At 43.6% G+C, this 21,924-nt stretch overlaps 1 long non-coding RNA gene and 1 pseudogene across 1 annotated transcript; one reads left to right on the top strand and one right to left on the bottom strand.

The window, feature by feature from the left end:
- Nucleotides 1-1,494: 1,494 nt before the first annotated feature.
- Nucleotides 1,495-3,680, bottom strand: LOC120721247 (annotated as a pseudogene).
- A 7,262-nt stretch (nt 3,681-10,942) lies between these two features.
- On the top strand, nt 10,943-13,307 carry LOC120721579. Its single transcript, XR_005693197.1, has 3 exons — nt 10,943-11,249; nt 11,420-11,622; nt 11,812-13,307. It is a non-coding gene; the product is annotated as an uncharacterized LOC120721579 (long non-coding RNA).
- Nucleotides 13,308-21,924: the final 8,617 nt, after the last annotated feature.

The raw sequence follows: 21,924 nt of genomic DNA, 5'->3' as shown, positions 1-21,924 counted from the left end.
TTGATAAAACGGTTTGAATTTAAGGTACCTTTGATCTTGGGTTTATATATAACAGAAGGGAAACAAGAAGTAGTGTCAGGCTGTTAAAATACCTGAACAGGTGAAATTTCACAGAGTGAGGAGTTAAAAAAAATATACAGCTGTTACCAGGTAAACTGCTGGGTTTATGTAACACCTGGTAAAGCAGATTTATTAAACCACATTTCAGGTTACAAGAAAAATAAATTTAAAAAGAATTCTGCAGTTACAGGAAAGTCAGCTTTAAGAGCCACGTTTACTGAGATTAAAGGTGCGAATCTAAATTATTCTTAATTTAATTTTAATTTGATTTAACAAAGATTGTGAAATAGTCATAACTTTTTCTACTTTCATTTGTTTTTGTGACTATTTCACAATCTGCTGTGATATTGGGCTGAAATATAATAAATATCCCACTCAAATAAAAAATGTCACTTTGTGATTTTAAGAAAGGGAGAAAACAGCAGGTTAGAGGTTAAATGTACAAACTTAGAGGACTGAATTATAACTGCACAAATCCATGAAAGCTGAAAATGTTAAAAATGCACTCGGACTGGTTTTATTTCCTGTATTTTTGCCCATGAAGGTTTCTTTAATGGATCTGGATGAGCAGACACAGCGAAGGGAATAAAAAGCCCATTAGTCATGTTCATGCTTTTCAATGCCCCCAAAATGAAAATAATCATTTAAAAAAAACATACAAACACTGGATTATTCTCTGCTTTTCAGACGGAGGAGCATGCAGCAGTACAAATACACAGACAGCGGCTCATTGTAACACCAAACCTTTAAATCAAACCAACACGGCCTCGCTACTCAATAAAAAACATCTAAAGTTGGTCTTTAAAAAGTGCTTCAGAGACATAGATCCTTGCATTCAAACCTCTCCGGTGGGTTTTTAGACTGTGACATAAATATATGCTTTTAAGTTTCATCTTCTCTGCGATTGTTCATATCGATTATTACAAAATAAACTCGATTGAGAAAGGAAAAAACAGCGGGGACATATTTGGTTGTTCACACGCCTGCCGGCTTCTTTAGGCAGATTTTCCTCTTGAGATTCAATCAAAGGGAGAAAGAGTTTTACAAATGGGATCAAATTAACCTCCTTTTAGGTTTAACTTTTGTTTTGGGGGCAGAAAAGAAACGGAGAGGCTCAAGAGGGAGAAAAATCTTCTGGAGTCATTAATCTGAGCGTTTCTTTGAGTCCGAGAAGAAAAGGCTGCAAACACAAAAGATCCGGATAATTTGTCTGTGCGGGATCCACCGAGCCGTTAAACTCAGTCACGGTGAAGCGAAGGAATGTGGAGCAAATTTGTTTCTGACCTCGGTGGAAAAGAAAGCCAGTCGATCATTTTGATTATTTCTGTGGAGGTCAGAGGTCAGCCTGCGGTTTCCTAAACTCTCTGCGGTGGAAGTTTTTTTTTTTTTTTTTTTTTTTTTTTTTTAAATATAGAAAAAGCGGAGCAGCCCCCGTCAGTGCACCGCCACCGCGGACTGCAGCGCTTCTCCGGGGCCGCCCGGGCTGCTCTGGCCGGTGGCTGTCTGCGGGGAGGTGGGGCTCAGAGACTGGGGCGAGTTCGCGAGGAAAGCCGGAATGTGCGCGGGCAGCCCCGGCAGGCCAGGGTACCGAGGCTGGGGAGGGTTTGATCGGCACCGGGATGGCGGGCAGCGTCTGCCCGCCGTGACAGATGGTCTTGAGTGGCATGCCGTAGGCCGAGTAGTCGCTGGCGGCCATGGAGATGGGGGCCGCAGTGTCCATCATTCCGGAGCCGTACATGTGCGGCCAGGCCGGGGTCAGCTGGTTGTGCAGCGGGTACCCGGCGGTGGAGAAGGCCGCCAGTCCGCCGGGCATCTTGTACTCTCTGGCGATGATGTTCTCGATGGCGAACGGGTGCTTGAAGCTGGACGGCTGCGAGACGGAGCTCAGGTTGTATCCGGCCGGCATCTGCGGGAGGTGCGCGGCTGCGTGCAGCGCGCTCAGCCGCAGCTTGGCCTGCTGCTGCAGGTAGTGCGCCGCGTCCTGCGGCTTGCTGGCGGCCAGCGGGTCCGCGGCCTGCATGCTGCCCACCTTGAAGCGTTTCCGGCGCCGCAGGAAGCTCCCGTTCTCGAACATGTCACCGCAGCTGGGGTGCAGAGCCCAGAAGCTGCCCTTGCCGGGCTGGTCCGGCCTGCGGGGGATCTTGATGAAGCAATCGTTGAAAGAGAGGTTGTGGCGCAGCGAGTTCTGCCAGCGCTGCGTGTTTTCCCGGTAGTACGGGAACCGGTCCATGATGAACTTGTAAATCTCGCTGAGTGGGAGCATCTTCTCCGGGCAGCTCTGGATGGCCATGGCCGTCAGGGAGATGTAGGAGTACGGAGGCTTCTGGTCGCTGTACGTGTTCCTCCCGGGGCGCGGCATTTTGTCCTGCCGAGCCGGACCGGGATCCCGTCAGAAGAGCCTCTCTTCGCTTTGTTTTCGGAAACTTTCTCCAAACTCTTCACTGCGCCTTTACGCATGAGACGGAAACCGCCGGCTGTCCTGGACGCATGCTCCCAGTTTTTACGCACAGCTGGTAGCGAAACTTTGGGAGAAGTTGAAGCGGTGGGTGCTCCTCCTCTCCTCCGCTTGGGTGGCAGGTGCAGCGCGGTGTCCGTCCTCCTGCTGCCCGCTGGTGAGCTGCGCTAAGCGGCTGCTGCTGCCTCTTCCATGTCCCTCTCAGATCTGTCCCGTGCGCGGTGACAGGAGCAGAAAAGACCCCCGGTGAGGAGCTTCATTAATGGGCCACTTCTGCGCCATCACATGATCACAGCCAAGAGGAGGAGGAGGGAGGCGGGGGTGTAGGGGGGAAGCGGGGGGCACACCGTGCTGTCATTTACACGGTGAACCGACACGAGTCTTTCATTTGAAGCTGCAGCGGAGAAAGAGCCGAAGAGAGGAGCACGACTGTCGGGAACGTGTGCGCTGAGCGGAGGTGTGTTGGCACCGTTTTACGCGCAGTGTGTGTCTGTGTGTGTGTGTGTGTGTGTGTCGGGGGGTTGTTTGTGGCCTCTCGCACCAATTTGCATTGACTAATAGAGCCGCTGAGAGCTGCTGTGTGAGCGCTGTAATTTGTTTTATTTGTCTTTTTGTCGTTTGTCTCTGTTCACAGAACCGTTACGAAGCTTCTCTCCAAACATCCAGGTATCTTTCACAGAGTCTGAGCTGATGAAGACGAGACTTCTCTCACTGTGGGAGAGAAACTCCTTTAATAAGCTCCTGTTTTTCCACTTTCCTTGAACTACGGAATTAAAGGGAATTTCCTCGAAATTTAAACAAATTATTGTTATAATTATTATCCACAGCTCTGTGTGGAAACAACAACCCTGAACTTTAAACAATGAGTTTATAATATCTGCGATTAATTTCATACGATTAACCCTTTTTGCTTTTTTTCTCCCGTTTTTGCCCAAATGCCACATTTATCTTTTTTTTTTTTCTAAAATAATAGGCAGATATTTTTTAAGGAGCCTGTAAAGCTTTGAGTCTTTTTTCCTCAGCAGATGGATCTGAAGGTTCCGCCTTAAAGTTCTTAATCATTTTTATTTTACTCAGCAAAGCTTCATTTTTAATCTGAACTGATCTGTCAGTATAACTCTAATATAATGCAATTTAATTAACGTATTATAATCTTAATATCTGATATTTGTAGCACATACATTTATTTTTTGTATATATCTAGTAATTTACAATTAAAAATCTTATTGATCGTTAAAGGGACAGAATGATTTCATCATCCTGAAAAAAGACTTGTCAGTTTTAAAATAAAAGGAAATAATCTAGCAGATATATTGCCATATATTATTATTATTATTATTATTATTATTATTATTATTATTTTAACACTGAAAAATGTTTTACCAAATGTATTTATTTGCAGAACTTATTTCTGAGACTTGATATATTCTCAAGTCATTTTTGTGCAAGAATCATCTGATGATGAGTTAATTTGTTGACTGATTTTATGATCTTACAATACGATCAATTATCAGTAAACACTAAAGTTGTTTCTTCAAAACAAAACTAATGATCACTCTAAAAAGCTGCAGCATTAAATCTGATTTTCTTCTTCATATTTTGGTCATTAATTATTGACGTAACGGCTGCTTTCATGCCCATTATTTTCTTTTTGTTCTTCATCGTTTCATCGTGTCAGTTAAAGTGCAGCAGAAGGAGGATTAAACTGGAGGAGCCCCGGGGTTTAACAGTCCCAGAGGAGGAGGGGGGAGGGGGTGACACCAAACAGCTACTTTCACACGTCTGACCTTTGACCTGTGAGCTGATAATGTGACATGAGAGGGTTTCATACAGAATTATATTGTGTTTTTTATTGTTTCCACTTGTTTCCTGTTTAATATTTTTGATTTTGGTCATTTCATTTTCTAGTTTCAGTTTCCTGTTATCATTTATTCCAGTTACTCTTATTGTTGGTGCTCATCACTTTAGTTATTCTCTGTTTTTTATTTATATTTTATTTTATTTATTCAGTGCATTTTAGGTGTTTTCATTTTAGGTTTTTTTGTTTATTTTTTAAATTGATGAAAATTCATTTCAGTGTCATTTAATTCTTGTATCATCATTTATGATTTCATTCATTCGTGTTGCATTAGGCTGTGAGTTTAATTTTTCTGGTGACTCAAATACAAATAAAATAAATTTAGTTTTCAAAAACTGATTAAAAGAATTTAAATGATAAAATCAGGTTTTTTTTATGATGTGATTTTATTTTGGTGCTGAATGTAATAAGTTCTGTGATTTATGACTTATTGATAATATTCAGCACGTAGCTGCAGATTTTATGGTCAGTGTGATAGTTTTAGTTAAATTAGGTCACTGCTTCCTCTTAAGGTTTTATTTAAAACTCTTTGAGTGCTGTTTTTTTTTTTATAAAATAAAAACTGTTTTAATGTATATTTAGTTTAAAATGTTTGACAAAACAATTTTTTCTTGTAAAAAAAAATAAATCAGTGTTCACTTAAAAGTAATATCCAACATAATAAATATTGAATACAAATGCAATAAATACGACTCATTCTTATAAAAATTATCCATACTATATTGAGTGAGCCAGATTTATATTTTTTCTGCAGCAGTGGTTTTTAAATTTTTTTTATTATTATTATTTAATGTGAGCAAATGAAAAACACATGTTAAAGGTTCTCCTAACCTGCTGAAGCTGTAATCCCAATTATCATAATTAATCCTCGTTATGTAATATGCTTTATTAATTATATTTACACTGAAAACATACAAATAATATCAGAATTACAACTAAAGGGAAGAACAGCCTTTTTACTTTTAACGCTATTAATGAATCAATGTATTGATCACTTTTGGCAGGTACAGCGGGAGCTTTTGAAGCTGTATTGGTCTCACCTCTGACTGAGATAAATAAAGTTGAACTGAATTAAACACCACCTCTAATATTATTATTATCACTTACAGGTTTGTGATGCAAACATTAATAGCACCTGCAATGACGATAACAATCATCAGCAGGTATAAATATTCAGCCGGCTGCAGTTAATTAGCAGCAGGAGGATTCTCATTAACGGCTCTGTTAACTGACTAAAGCGGAGCTCAAAGCAGCCGACAGCAGAGGAGGAAGAGGAGGAACACCTAACCCTGTTCAGGTTTCATCCCCACGGTCCACTGAAATGTTCCCCAACATGTTCCCTGACATGTTCGAGGTTTTCTGTCTCAGCTCTGAACAAAGACGGCACACCACCAAACATTTATCAGAACAAATCTTCTAACATCTGCTTTCAAATCAGTTCATGTAAAATTGTTTTCAGTATGAAAAGGTTTGATGTTATTCAGCTATAATGCTGTACTCTCCAGGGGTGTTCCCGTGATTTCTTTTTAATGGGGGGCGGGGGCTCTTAAAAATGAGGGACTACACATTCCCCATCACTTTTACATGTGGGGGTGTGTTGTCATTTATCTGACTTTGTGGGGACCCGTTCACGTTTCAAACTTTGCGGGGACATTTGCAGAACCCGAGGAGATCTTCACTCTGTGATAGAGCATCAAAGGTCTGGTTTTAAGGTTCAGGTTCAGGCTGAGGGTTAGCGTCCCAGGAATGCATTATGTTACTGAGGCTCTCACAAAGGCAGAAAAACATACGTGTGTGTGTGTGTGTGTGTGTGTGTGTGTGTGTGTGTGTGTGTGTGTGTGAGGGGATTCAAAATGCAGAGCAGCAGTGGCGGTGGTACTTGAGCACGCTTCTCATCATCTACCAACACTTCAGCTGCACTCAGGAAATAAGCACGACCTCACACACACACACACACACACACACACACACACACACACACACACACACACACACGTACAGCTGTCTTTGTGAGGACCTTCGTTAACACAATGCATTCCTGGGACATTAACCCTAAAATTGGAATATGATCCTAAACTGACCCAAACCCTCGTCTGATGTCACAAACAGCGCTTTGAATCTTTGTGATAACATCCAAACTTCTGCAAATACACGTCCATACTTCTAAAACTAGTCCTGCTCTTTCCAGGTGTCCGATAAATGTGCGCACATTGCAAACGAATACCCCCCATTTTCCAAATAATCATCTTCTTTTTGCCCAACTGTTGTTATTTTTCAAACATATATTTCAAATGGTGTCGGGAAACAAAAACCCAGAAGCTCAGAGGAAATTTCTGTTTCGGACTTTTATCGACAAACAGGAAAAAAGTAAAAATCTGTTTGTGGTTCTTCTGTCACGTTGACACAAACTCATTAACCTGAACCCGTGTTTCTCCTCTAAATGTTCCTCATCCAGGCACCAATTTGTGACGGATTAATGACGACCCTCCCACCGCCGCAGATTTGCCAGGCCCTTATTATGAAATGAATGAATGGGTGCCACCGAACGTGTCATAGCTGTTACCGCCCAGCACGTCGCCCACCGTCCCCCCACCTTCCTCCAACCCCCAGTCGGAGCTGCTGGCCTCCATTAGAGCTGCTGATTTATCAGGAGGAGGACACAATTCAAAACAATGTAAATCACTCAATTATAGTGTTTGGACACAGCGGCTTGGGCGGGGCTAAACAGACACTCCACTATCCCAATATTACTACAGACAGTCAACTCACCACAAAGAACGCGAAAATTAAAGGACTGATCAAAAATATTTAAATATATATATATAACTGTTAAAATTTGAAGGTCAAAGGCCATTGAGCCTGGGTTAAAGACTGAGGTTGCAGGTTCGATTCCCAGCTCTCTCATGCTCGAGTGGTTCTTTGCCTGTGGGAGGCGATCACTTCAATTAAATCGCTGATTAAGCAGATTGGAGGCTGATTAGTAAACGAGCAGCGGCCTTCAGGAGAGCTGCTGCTAATTAGTGAGGCGATTAGCGTGTGAAGAGCAGCGAATGAGGCGTCAGCGCTCGTTAAGAGCCACACTGACAGATTATTACTCCATCGGGCTGCCAAAACGCTGCCGCATCACAGCGAGATGTCGCAGACGACGTCCAGGAAGCCTCCTTTCAATCTCGAGGCATTATCCTGGACTTTTTATTATCATCAAATTCTCGTGTTTCATCTTCAGCTCCTTCCTGCAGCGGCTGGTTTGGACCTTTTTACCCTGATGGGAAACATCCGATTAATACTGAGAAGCACCGTTAATGAGGAAATCAAGTTTGGTTCGAGTGTTCTTGAAGTGTACCTGAGCTTTAGCGAGGAGAGGCGTTGTCTCTGTGCCATTTCTAACTTTTTCTTTCACGGCAGTATTTTTTTTAAAGCACAGAGTGGACAGCAAATCGAGCCACGGCTGACTAACGTAGAAACCTATTAAGTCTATATATAAATGCTAAAGTTCACTAATTTGACTCATTTGTTTCTGTTTCTCAAATCTCCTCCAAAGTGCACCCAGTATTCCTGTTTTGGACCCCGGAAGTGCCAAACTAGTCCTGACTCCTTTAATGGTCAGGTTCAAGTGGAGTATGAAGGACGGGGAGTGTTTCCCGATTATTGATTTCATTGTATTGTGGATTTATCAAATTTTAATAAAGATATATTAAAAACAGCAGATAAAACAACAAAACAACCATCCCACAGAGAAAATACACAGAAAGGTGCCAAAATCAACCATAAACACACCGGGTTGAACAAACCCGGCGAGGAGCAAAGAACTACAAAAGGCCAAAAACAACTACAAAAATGTTCAGGAGCAACATGAGGTCAGTTTCTGCAACAGTCGCACCAGATCAGCTGATATTCTCTCTAACAGGGGCCACTAAAGTTGCTTTATCCCGCCCACATCTGCAAGCCACTCTGAAACCCACCTCCGATCCAGCGCTGGTTTATGAGGTCATGCTGCTTCCGTGGAAGCACGGCGGGTTCCCAGGATGGAGTCTTATAGCCTGATCACTGCAGGTGGGAACATCTGTGATTAGTGAGGCCACTGCTAACAAATGCAAGCTAATAAACAGAACTTGGGAAAAGACAAATGATTTCATGCTTTCTGATAAATCATGAGATATACTGGAGGGCAGAGGTGATATGCGTCTGAACGCAGAAGTGGTCTACAAGAAATTTATTTTCCTTCCTGCGGCAGGAAGGAGCTTCAGTGCGTCCTCTCACCCGATGCTCCAACATACACATTTAAAAAGTTTCCACCATCTGCTGAAGATCATGTGACGAAGTGAAATCTCCACAGACATCATGACATAAATTAAAAGTCTAAATGTGGCCGTGGTATTTGTGAAGCTGGAGGATTAGTGTGGATCGTTATTTTCAGCGTCTTCCTCCTCTGAGCTCGTGAAGTGCTCCCTTCTCGGCCCTGTTACCTGATTAGCTTCTTCATAAATGCAGCCGATCGCGTTAACATGCATGAATATCGGCAGCCGCCTCGTCGCTCGGGATGGCGCTCCCTAACATTTTGTCCGGCGCCTAATTATTCCATTTGCTTGGATCTGGGTGCCATTTAGATGCAAGGTAATTCAGTGTGGTATAACTCAATTAAATTTCTCCTGACTGGGATTTATGGAACATCAATAGCTCCTCTGTGGGACCAATGGGAACGCTCCCTATTTATCCCCAAGTCCTCCTGATGCTGCATTTCTGCAGCTCAATTAAATAGAGGAGCGATGAGGATGTTTCTGCTGCCTGTAATGAGGACAGACGGGCTCGGCCTCCTCGTGCTGGATTTCAGAGCGGTGGCGTATTAGCGGGAGCTCAGCAGTCATTACCTCTGAAATTAACTTTTAAACATGGCAGAAACTCTCGGCTCTGATTAGACTGAAGAGCTTACGACTCGGTCCCGCCAACAGCGACACATTTACATTTGAACCGTCACTCAGTTTAAAGTCTGCTGGTTGTTTCCAGACGCTAACGCCCCTTCAACATCTGACAAAAACCAACAGAGCTGAGCAGTCAATCCTGCACTCTCTGTAATGTCCAGCAGAGGGCGACTCCACGAGAAAACGAGTATCTGTGGGTTCAGTTCCCAGCTCCAGCTGTTACTGACTGACTCTAAAAGTCAGTAACTCTCATGTATTTTTAGTCTTTGCTTCATCTAAACACAACGACACACCTTAGTTTGCAGTTTATTGATGGTTTAAATACATTTGTTTTATTTGCAAGCGTGCACATTTAGTTTACCTGTGATTTTATAACAGTTCATTTCTTATTTGTGGGTTGTGATTGTGACTGCTCTTTGTTTCTTACCTGCCATGATCCCTGGGAGTTGCCAGACAAAAGATGGTGGCCGGGGTTTAGAGCACTTTAATACGAAGAGGGGCTGATTGGACGGCACCACCACGTCTTGCTGAAAGGGGGAGAATGTGTATTTTCTTCAGTTAAACAAGCATTTGTATTTAACTAAATATGTGAATTCAGACTTTAGTGTTTTTGATTTTCTTCTGTGGTGCTGAGTTTATTAACAAACTGGATTGTACTGCATCGTTTTTGTGGCTTGTAATCGTGTTGTGTTTAGTGACCCCTGCTGTGTTATAGTGGTCTGATTGTTTGTCAACTTCACAGTTCTTTGCCTGAATTTTGTTTCTTGAGCTGTGTCCCAAAACGTCGGCTGCGTCCTTCGGAGGACCCGGCCTTCGCGGTCTACGTGGGCCGGGTCCTTCGAAGACCGAGAAGGCCGGAAGTGTGAGGCTGTGAAATGGGACGGTCTAGCCTTCAGATTTGCGTCACCGCTGTGTCGGTGGAGTTTAATAAACTCGTCCGTCGGCTCCTTGCTATCTAAAATATGACAGGGCACTGGAGTAAATTCTCGACCGTCTCACACTTCTGTTTAATCAGTTTTCTGTTTGACGTTTATTCAGCTGTGTGAAAATCCCGGAGGAACCCACCCGATGGATTAATAAAGTTTTATTTAATCTAATAACTTTGATCTCAGCCAAACCGATTTACTCCGGAACAAATAAAACACAGAAAAAGGGTAAAAAATTACATTTTTAAGTTATCCGAGTGACTTATATATCATGTTTAACCTGAGTAGTGAAAGAGCGGGGGTCTGAAAACGATGAAGCCGGTAGTCCACTGCTCTCGCCGGCTCGAGTGACCATTGAACCCCCGGCTTGCTATCGAGCGGGTGGGTAACAGACGTCTCCAAAAACGTTGGCACACTTTTGCAAATATGCGGTGTCTTGATAAACCGAGCAGATATTTGATGTTTACACAGCTACTTTCTCGCCTGAAAATATGTTAAAAGTTTATTTTGTGGCCCAGAAAGAATAATAAGAGTAATTGTAAAACTCAGTAGCGGCCGCCATTGTTGGCAGCTGAAATTAGGCTGGGCCGCGCTATGAATTCTGGGATATGGTGGGCCACGAAGGACACACCCGACCCATCCTTCAAGTTCGGGGAAATGAAGGACGCATTTGAAGGAGTCGACGAATTGGGACAGCCTTCGTCGCCTGGCTGTGACGTAATCGGCCTTCAAATGCGGCCTCCGGAGGATGCAGCCGACCTTTTGGGACACGGCTTTTGACCTTGTTTATGAGGTTCAACTACCAATGAAAACACAGGTTACCAGTTGCCTAGGCAACTGTAGCCTGGAACACCGGCTAGCGACCAACAGTCACTGCAGAGCGATTTGAGATGAATCGCTTCCTGTGAGGAAGCAGCATCAGCATCACCAACATTTATTAAATGAACTTCAGAATTAAAACAAACTGAGCTCATCAGGAAAGCACTTCGAGGTCACGACTGAGTTCCCATAGACTCTTTCTTTAACCACAGGTATCGCCTCCTGGTGGCCGTTAAATAGAACAGGACTTCCACACTGGCCGGACTTTATCTCCATATTTTATCATCTCAGGTTAAATTTAGAAAACATCACGTAACAGTTGTCACATCTTTTTTCTTTTCGTCTTAAAAAAACAAAAATGTGTTCGTGATTTTCCATGAAGGTTTTTGTCCGGCTGCTCATGCCGGGTGTCCACGTCTCTTTACCCTGGAGGAGGCTGTAAAACCTGCGAGTGGACGAGTCCGTGAAGCTCACGTCTGTCCGAGGACATCGATACTTGAAGAGCAGGCGACTTGTTGGAGATATCGTTAAGTTTTCTATCGGTGAGCGCTGCTGTTTCACCCGTCTCCAGCCACACGTGGCGAGGTACGTCTCTGCCACTGCATTCGAGATGGCGGGGCAACATGGTGGTTAACATCTCTATTTTTAATCTAATAAGTTTATGAGAATGCATCAATTTATTTGAAGACGTTCAAAAAGTATATTTATGAGTACAATAATGTAGTGCTATGTAAATAACAGTGAACTGAATGAAAGCTATTTGAGTCCATTCAGGCGCCGGGACGAGTTGCAGCTTCACAAACCAGAGGGAAAGCCTCCCAGACAGATCCGTGGACGTGGCGGACGCCCACCAATTACAGCCTGTTTTTGTTGTAGGGTCATTATAATTAATGGCAGTCTGGAGCGCCGTTATGATCCACTCAGGTCCTCCACAGATAAAAGCCGTTTGGCATCTGGGCTCCGGCGGCGTGCGGTAAGGAGCCGCCACCGCCACCGCCGCTGCTGCTGCATGATACTATGAATATTTAATTAATAATTAGTCATGTAATTCCTCCTCAGGAGTTATTATCCCTCAAACTGGTTTGTGAATTTAATTATTAGCAGCCTTTTTGTTTCCACGTCTCCCTCATTACTGTCAGGATTGATGTAACATAAACTTCATTAAAAATTAAAGTGAGATTCTTTAATTACGGGGCCGCCCTCGCCGAAGCCAGAATTAGCCAACTCAGTGATGTGCAAATGAGAGCATTATTTAAGAAACATGCTGGAAGTAGTTATGCTAATTCGCCGGGGTTCACAGTGGCAGACCTTTCCAGTCGCGGCTGCATATTCATTAAATGCACTATGCAAATTTAATGTAGCAGCCTTAGTAATGCCTTGTTAATTTATTCAGATTTATTGAGTAAGACTTGTAAAAAGTACCAATTTAATTAGCTCATCTCCTCAGACGGCGGCGGTGATCGCTGAGCTTTCTAAAAAGACGCGTCAGAGAGAGAAAAAAAGACCTCAGAGTGAGATGTTTTACAGGTCTCAGGGCTTTAAAGGCGATATTTGCTGCACTTATGGGGCCGCTCAGAGAGAAATCACTTAAACTGCCGCTCGTTTCTCCCCGAGGAGGCGTCCGTGTTGACTCTAAAGGCTTAAAACAGGCCGTTTCCTCAACAATTGGGTCGAACCAGAGGCTTTAATGACTGGCAGATCACAGGAGGCCAAAAAACAAACCCAAAACATACAGAGAGACGAAGGAAAAGAGGACGTGACATCTTTTATCTCTGCACGAGAGGTCACGAGGTCAAAAGCTGACGTTTTAATCCTGGAATTAAACTGTAGATATTCTCCAGTCGATGGGATCACTGCTACGCGTCTTTCCTGGACTTCCTAAAAAACTATCAGCAGGTTGGAGCTTTTTCAAAACATAACTTAAATAGCAGAGAGCACAGCCTCAGTTTTAAACTTTGTCATTAAACTCTCGTGGATTACTGACAGTCTGTCACTTGTTTTTCTCGATGGCTGCGTACGTAAGTATATTTTGTGTTTGGAGCGAGTATTGTTCAGATAAATGGGCCCAAACGAGAGGCGCTTAATCCTGCCTCAGCTTAACCAAGTCGTGTGTTTTTAGAACGTATGAAGTGTCCAAGGTGCGAGCCCCGGCTTGAACAGTCCCGGTCGTTGTGTCCTTGGGCAAGGCACTTCACCCGTTGCCTACTGGTGGTGGTCAGAGGGCCCGGTGGCGCCTCTGTCAGTGCGCCCCAGGGTGGGTGTGGCTACAATGTAGCTGCCATCACCAGTGTGTGAATGTGTGGATGACTGGTGCGTAAAGCGCTATACAAATACAGGCCATTTACCATTTACTGATGTGTTTGTGCACCAGATGAACACTAGGAAGTTAAAATTTCTTGTTTTCAAGCTCATTTTAAAGCCATCCGTCACATTTACTAACAATCATGGATGTGAATGTATTTCAGCACTTTGTGAGTCTTTGCCCGGCGTATTAAGCTGCTCATACGTCCTAATGGTTTTAGGTAACGCTCTCATTTGTACAGACAGGTGCTGGTAAAGCTGGAGGGTCCAGCGCGGTGCATTTACATCGGAGCCTCTTCCTGATCTTAGAGACGCAGTTTGCTCCCCTCACAGCGGCTCCAACCAGCGCTGTGTAAAGACCATCATTTCCTTTTGTCCTGCGCTGCACTCTGTCTTTATTATTGCATAACAGAGGAGTAAATACAACAGATTCATCCTCTCTAATGACTTCCTTGTTGGCCAACGCTCCCTCGGCACGTAGTTCCGGTTTGATGGATGCTCCGCGGCCCAGCGAGCGCGAGCCAAAACGCCGCTGGGAGGCCGGAGCAAAGTGACAAAAACAACAACAGGACGAAAACAAAAAGGTTGTGCAGAGATGGCGGGGGGATTGTGCGAGGAGCGCCTCGTGTTTTAGATGCATTAAGAATGTAATGTGCTATTACTCTGTGAGCTATTCCTCTGGGCTCAGCCGATAATAGAGCGAGGCTTCAGGACTCACCTGCCGCCAACAAGGGCCCTCGATGCGCCGCCACCTTAATACCGAGCGCTCCTCGGCCAAAAATTGACATCGTCTAGAGAGCAAAGCAATCAGCCGAGCCGGTGTTACTGAGCGTTTACGCCTGAGCTGAGCCCGCCACAGCAAATCTTGACCTTAAAGAAGCCCGTTATTTCATTTTTCTTTCAGACAACTCTGTAAAGCTCTGAAAGAGTGGCGGGCGGCGGGGATTTCCTGCAGGTGATCTGTGGGTTTAATCCACTGATTCTCCAATCTGTTTTCTCCTGATGGCGCCCGAGGAGGCGGCGAGAACACGGGGAGAAAGACACGTGTTGATATACGATCTGACAGAGCCCACAGCCTGTTTTTCAGAGTAAAAGCTCTGGAGATCAGTGGAGGTAAATGTAAAGGTGGCTCAGCTGCGAACTGAGGATCGGCGGCGGCACGGAGCAGAAACACTCGTTAACTTGTGAGGCTTAGAAGCCTTCAGCCCGGCCTCTCTGAGGCGGAAACATTTTACCGAGGAGCGGTCCACAGCACAAACACAGACACAAACCCCTTTTTGAAAAAGCTATTATTATTGTTTTGCAGGTCTTTCATTTCTGTCATTCACACAGAAACGTCTCGACTTAGAGACACGAGTTCAGCGTATCTGCGGGAACTTTGAATTAGAAATATGTGAATACTTTGTAACTACAGACACACAAGAAATGGGAGGAAGACATTTATGACACGCTCCAAACGTGCTTAAAATCTCGTGATGTAGCTGCAGCCCGTGGCCTCGTGGCGGCGTCACACCAAATAGGTACAAGTGGAAGAATCACTCTCGGGCCAGCAAAGCTGTCATATCAAGCTATCAATACATTAACGATTAACCTGGTCCGCCGCCTTCTTCCTGCCATGACAGCGTTTGACTTTCCCAAAGCACAGGAACTGTTAGCCTAACCACAGCTCTGTGGCTCATTGCGCATGTTTCTATCCAGCCATGCTTTTACTGCACTCACAGTGACTTTAGGATCACTATCATGCTGAAAAATGAAGTTGCTGTTAATCAGATGTTTCCAGATGTTACTGCATGATGGCTCAAACTTTTCTCAGATCATAATTCTTTTTTTTTTTTTAATTTATAAGATTTTAAGTTCAAAATTACATAAAATCACTCCAGACAAAGGAAAAAAATGAAAACACAAAAACATCCAAGCACAGAGAAGAGAAAACAAAACAGCAAAAAAAGAAGAAAAAAACCCCCCACAGGTCATCCATCCATCCATCCACCTCTCCTTTTCTGGGTCCGGGGGGGGGGTGCTGGAGCCTATCCCAGCTGTCATGGGCAAGAGGCGGGGTACACCCTGGACAGGTCGCCAGTTTGTCGCAGGGCTAACACACAGAGACCTTTCGCTCTCACATTCACACCTATGGGCAGTTTAGATTAATCAGTGAACCTAACTGCAAGACTTTGGACGGTGGGAGAAAGCTGGAGTACCCAAGGGGAACCCACGCAAACAAGGAGGAACATGCAAACTCCACACAGAGAGACCCCGGCCTGATGGTGGAATTGAACTCTTGCTGTGCGGCAACAGTGCTAACCACCGTGCCACCAAAATAAAAACAAAACCAAGTTAGTCAGTTCAAATCAAAAGTTCAAGACAAATGCTGGAGTCCGAAGAAGATGATCTTCCGTGTAAAGTTAGACAGGGCAGCAGAGAGTTCACCGAGTCCAATAGATGTGGGGAACACGTCCAGGAAGGAATCGGGGTGCCAAAGCAGCCTGTATGAATTGTTAATAGACCCAAACGAAGGTGGAACAAAACTTGATATGAACAAAGGCGAGCCGTTTAATAAGGCTGATAAAAAGAGCCTTGACAGAAACCTGGACATGAAACATGGCGAGAAATCACAGACAACCTGACGACAAATGAAGAAAACACACAGACTAAATACACACATGAGGTGATCAGGGGAAGTGGAAACACACGGGGAAACGGCTGAGGCTAATCTGACACAACGAGACAAAGCAAGCAAAGCACTGAAATAAGACACAGACTTTCAAAATAAAACAGGAAACAGCATGTAGCTTGACAACATGAACAAGAAGACAAGAAACGTGACAGACTAACACAGAAGTGAAACATAACTAGACCAAACTTAAGACAACCAAATGATAATCCTGTTACTCAACATATTTAAAGGGATAATTGAAGAACTCAAAGCGTAAACTGAAAACGCTGGTCAGAGACCCGGGATCGTGACAGAAGTGTGGTTTCACATAAACACAAAGCGCAGTCAAATGGGTTAAAGATGATCTTGAATCCCCGTTAATGTGATTGAGAAAAGGGTCCAGACTTCGACAAATGTAAAGTGAGTGCCAGCCAGACGATGACAAACCTCTTCAATATAGAAACATGCGATCAGCTCACGTAGCCAAACCCTAAACGAGGGAGGAGGTGGTGATTTCCAGTGTTTTACCTACAATCATGACAGACATTAAGGCTTCCTGAAGAGGACACCGAAGTTCCAGTGATGTTAGGGAGCAGCCTGCAAGTACAGCATCTGACTTTAATTTTAAGTCATAAATCTGGTTATATATATTAAATATCTCTTCCCAGAATCTCCTGAGTGTAGGGCAGGACCAGAAAAGGTGTCCTAGGGTTCTTTCCATTGCTTTGCATTTATCACACAATGAGTTAATAGATGGAAAAATACTGCCTGGCTTCTTTTTAGAGAAATCATAATTCATCATTTTTAACACAGATTATAAACACCACTGGCTGACGTGCAGCTGAAACCATGACAGAGCCTCAGAGATGGCTGCAGACTGTCACTGTTGGACCTCCTCGTACATACTGACCATGATCTGGATCCATCGCTCCATCAGATCTGCTCCTCTGATCTTCTTGTATCATTTTCATTTTCTCCTGTTTCCCTTCTTAAAGAATGGCTTCCTGACAGCCGCCCTTCCACTGAGACTATTTCTGATGAGGTTTCAGTGAACATAGTGAATAAAAGCTTCTTTATTTAACTAATGAAACTGGACCAAATGATTTCTGTGAAGGTTCTCAGTCATCCAGGTCATGGTAGTCTAAGGAGTTTGGAAAGAAAAGCGTCTGGACTTCTTTAACCCTTTAAAACCGATCGGTGCGGCACGCTCTGTTTTGCGTAACTATTTTTAAATCCAGGTAGCTCTGCAACCACGTGAGCTAGCGCAATAATTTTTTTTGCACATGAAACCGGAGGAGTTGTACTTACATCTTATGCCATCAGCTTGTCCTCAGTCACGGTTTCCTTCCACATAAAGCTTTGCAAAAACTGCATAAAAAGCACTTTAGTTTTTTACCATCAGGGCCTCATGAGCCTATTCTGGTGTTTTTAAAAGTTATCTTTGACTTTATGACTTTCTGTGTCGTTTCTGGGATGCTTAGGACTCATATTGCACTGCTGGAAATAGTTTATTTTGATGCATATGCTGCTTTTTTTGCAAATTTGCATTATAATATTTATTTTCGTTTTTCCTGCAGTGTATAAAAATTGGTGTATTTCAAAAACAAAACTATGAAGACACTCAAAATAAATTTCCTGTGGTGGGAAACTATCTTGTGCAACTTTTTTGTATTTAAAGTTTTGAGGGATAAGCCTCTTAAATTTCTCTAACTAGAAATATATGTTAAAAAAACAAAAACGATTTTCAATTTTTTTGTAGTGAATTGCACTTTTTTGCAATTTATGTAGTTACTATGCACTTAATGCAGACATATTATTAAAATTTGGGCTATAATGGTTGTATTGATGTATAGCAACTTGAAATGTTCCCAAAAATGGCTCCACAGCATGTAAAAAATATGATATCAGCTCTGGCGGACTTGGTTCTATGGTAGGTCTTAAAGGGTTAAGTTGCTTGAAGACGTTTCAGCTCTCATCCAAGAAGCTTCTTCAGTTCTAAGGTCAAACGGTGGAGAGTCCCAGATTTAAGTCCTAGGGGAGTGTCCCACAAGAGGGTCATGGACCCCCTGTTGATCCTCTACCTAATCACATGAGTCAAGAGACCAAATGAAGCATTTCGTGACAACCTGCTAGTGCCTGATTTAATTTAATAAGGGTAATTTGCCAGGTTGTCTCATCTCTTGAATTAGGAGCTTTTTTTCTTCTTGAATGATCCATAGACTGGTATTAACAGACAAAAACATTCCTGTGAAATTGTTCAGGTACCAGGACTGGATTGAAAATGGGTGAAAAATCAGAAAAACTTTGAAACACCTTCAGAAAGCTGGAGAACTTTGGCCCAACACCAACATTCAAAACACTACATCAAAGCCTCCACAGCACTTTTCTGTTGTTCTGCCCTTTCGAGGATGTGAAGTCGATCAAACCTATGTAGGGTTTTTAAGGAATAACCTGGCCACTGACGTTCTGGGCATTTAGGAAACATCCAGAAAACGATTTTTGTTTTTGCCAGCACGGTCGTCTCTCCATCTCAATCAGAGCAGAAAGCTGCACGGGACTGATAACTGATTTTAGTCTTTCTGCCTTTGTCCCATATTTTGTCCCTTTTACTTTATTTCACATTAAAAGTCCCAAATCTTAAACCCAAAGGAAGAAGATGTGTTGTTCAAATACTCCCGGTACATTCACGTCCCCGATCGTCTTGTAAGCAACGACGATGATAAAAATGAATTCTCTCCCCTCGTATAGTTTCTGTTAACAGTTCACTTTGTTCACAGCGGTGCGATCGGAGGTTTTATTTTGCCTGTCTGTGCATATATTTGCTGCAGAACTTCATCTCCCCTCGCTGGCGATTAAACAAAAGCTGCCTAATAAATAAAGATTTAATTATCAGAAGATTAGTGTGTGATTTTGTTGTAAATTAAGAGCAGCACAGCGCCGCCCCGCTCCTGGATGTGTGCGGTAAATTAAATCAAAATCCTCCTCAAACACATCGCGGGCAGATTTGGAAACCGACCGGTGAAAACTGCATGTTTTTCCAGGGCTTAGGCAGCACACGCTTTCAATTAATTCACAGGAAACTTCAATGAAACTGCAGCAGGAAAACAATCTGAGCCTCTAATCCGTCCATCAGAGGCAAGAGTCCGAGACGATCCACTCATTAAAACTTACACTCGTCTTCTTCTTCTTCTTCTTCTGGTGTCGCAGGAACTGCAGGACGATGGTTGTCGGATGCATTGTGGGTCTGAAAAAACTAAAAATCCGGCGGTTCTCTGTGCTGATGCTGTAGTGCTGCTGTAGGTGAAAGTATATTTAAAAATGTGAGATTTCTGTCTGTAACATTAAATCATGTCCCACACTTTGGTGGATTTCATGTTTTTTCCCCAAATAGTTGATTGTGGTCATCTGGACATTTTCAGTGGGAGAAACGTTTCATCGTCATCCAGGTGACGTCTTCAGTCTCAGCTGACTGCAGGTTTCCAAGCTTATAAACAGGACATTTGCACAATGACTGAAACCAGCCCACTGAAGGAACAATGGGCTGGGAGGTCAGTCCCATGATCCTACTGAAAACGTCACGTCCAGATGAACAGAATCAACCTTTTGGGATTTATTATAATTAAAAATGAATAAAGAAATTTATTAGTCTAGACCAGGGGTGGGCAACTCCAGGCCTCGAGTGCCGGTGTCCTGCAGGTTTTAGATCTCACCCTGGGTCAGCACACCTGAATCACATGATTAGTTTGTTGCCAGGCCTCTGGAGAACTTCAGGACATGTTGAGGAGCTAATTTAGCCATTTCAATCTGCTGTGTTGGATCAAGGACACAACTACAACCTGCAGGGACACCGGCCCTCGAGGCCTGGAGTTGCCCACCCCCTGGTCTAGCGTGTATCACCTTATTTTCATGATCACTTTGGGCTCTAGCAATGCTTTAACGCTGTATGCGTGTAATGATGGTTGTTCGATGCTCATTTCGTTTCCTGATTCTCTGTTGGCTCCAAAGAGCGCACGTTCAAAGGATGGCGCCCTCTCAGCTTCAGTTATCTGCTTATTAAGTCATGAAATATCAACCCTGCTTCCTGGTCCGAGCGCCGAGTTCATTAAGGCAGTCGTCTTTTTAGCTTGTTGTAAAACTCGAGTAGCCACAATGAGCACAACGCAAAGCCCCAAATAGAGGTTTCTCACATTGGTCAAGAGTTGTTCACCATATTGGACGTGATACAACCTCCGGCTGCGACTCCACCGGTCGTCGGTGAGCGCTTTTAGGATGTTTCTGGCTGTCACTCGCCCAAAAACTGAAAAATAACGTAGAAAAACAGAAATGACGACTGTTTGCCTTCAAAGTAAAAGACTCAGTTTGAGCCAACATTTTTGAAAAGGTGGAACCTTTATTTTGAAGGAGATTGGCCACCATTTGTGCTTTGTGTTGCACTGTCACTCTGGGAGTAGCTGGAGAGTGTGTGCAGACATGTCTGTGTGTTGGATATATATCAGGAGGAGGGTCCTCAGGGTGGTGGCCAGATGCTCAGTCCATTTATCTATAATTAAAACAAATTAATGGTTTATTTTGACCCAAAATTGGTGAGATTTATTTGCTGTCTTTGTATTTATTCTGTGTTGAGACTGTTTGATTGAACTTTATTTGTTGTTCCTGTCAGCGTGTCAGCGCCTGATACCCAAACAGGCAGCAGTAGACTCCTCATTTACAGAACAGTGGCATCGTGCAGAAATAAAGACGCTTTCATCATCATTATTCATTTGCAGATTTGTCCGTTTATAAATCCATGCAGCTCTGGGTGTTTGATGCATTTTTGCAGGTGTAAAGCAAAATAAGTGCAAGTGGATGCAGAATCAAGATGAATGCTGAGCGCAGACAGACGCCGGCTGATGAAAACTCGCTGGGAGGCCACTCCATCTTAACATGGCCGTCCAGTGTCTTATGATATCTTATCATTAGTTTCCCTGACAGTGATGGAGCGGCCGGCGGCACCCCCCTCATCCGGCACCACGAGCCGTGTATAAAAGTAACCTTCTTTCCATAATAATGGCCATCCGTCACTTCTTTAACTGTCAGAAGACGAGGGACGCAAACAAAGTGGGATTTAACAAGGTGTGGGGGGGTCGGAGCATCCAAATGGTCCTGACCTGTTAGGAGACGATCTGCCAACATTACGGCTCTGATGTGTTCAGGGACCGTGGGACCCAGGAGCAGTGGTGGTTATTAAATAGAGCCAGGGAGGAAGTCCTCCATTACTCTGCTGCCTCTGGCCCCCGGAGACGAATTTGGCCCTCGGCACGTTCTGGCAGGAGTTACCATGATTTAAGTCAACATTAATGTGAAGAGGACGACACACACTTTTCTTCGAGTATATTCAGTTTGCCCTTTGCCTTTTAAAGATATATATTATGTTACTATGTTAAATAATATGAAATTACATTAAAAACATGACATCATAGCGGCCTTTACATTTCGAACATTGGGATTTTGGCCACGCCATTTAGTTGGTTTTGTGGAGCCAATTACCTCATTTAAAAAGCAGATACCTTGTAATATGTACTTCCTCCTAATTGGCCAACTTTATCACATACCCAGAATGTCACCCTGCACCAGAACTGCAGCTCAGTCGTCCTGGACGGTCTGTTAGGACAGTAACCTCCCAGCAGCCATATTATTGGTCACATGATGTCATTAAAACAATCAAACGTGGTCCAGAGGTCCAGTTCAGGGACTCCAGTTAGCTGAGGTGAAGCCCAGCAGCCACCTGTGTCGCCATCCACCTGTTAATCAAAGAGGCCACGCCCCTACAAAGACATTAACCATCCCTCCAACTTTCCATACGGTCTTCATAAAGGGGGAAATTATCCATATAGACCAACACAGTTTCTGTATCAGGCTGTAAACATGTTTATTTCTGCTGTAAAGTTTTATCA

This window comes from Simochromis diagramma, unplaced genomic scaffold, assembly GCF_900408965.1.
Source record: "Simochromis diagramma unplaced genomic scaffold, fSimDia1.1 OVJJ01000603.1, whole genome shotgun sequence".
NCBI classification, from domain to species: Eukaryota; Metazoa; Chordata; class Actinopteri; order Cichliformes; family Cichlidae; genus Simochromis; species Simochromis diagramma.
Note: the sequence above shows the minus strand (reverse complement) of the source record. Positions and strands in the feature narration are given on the sequence as shown.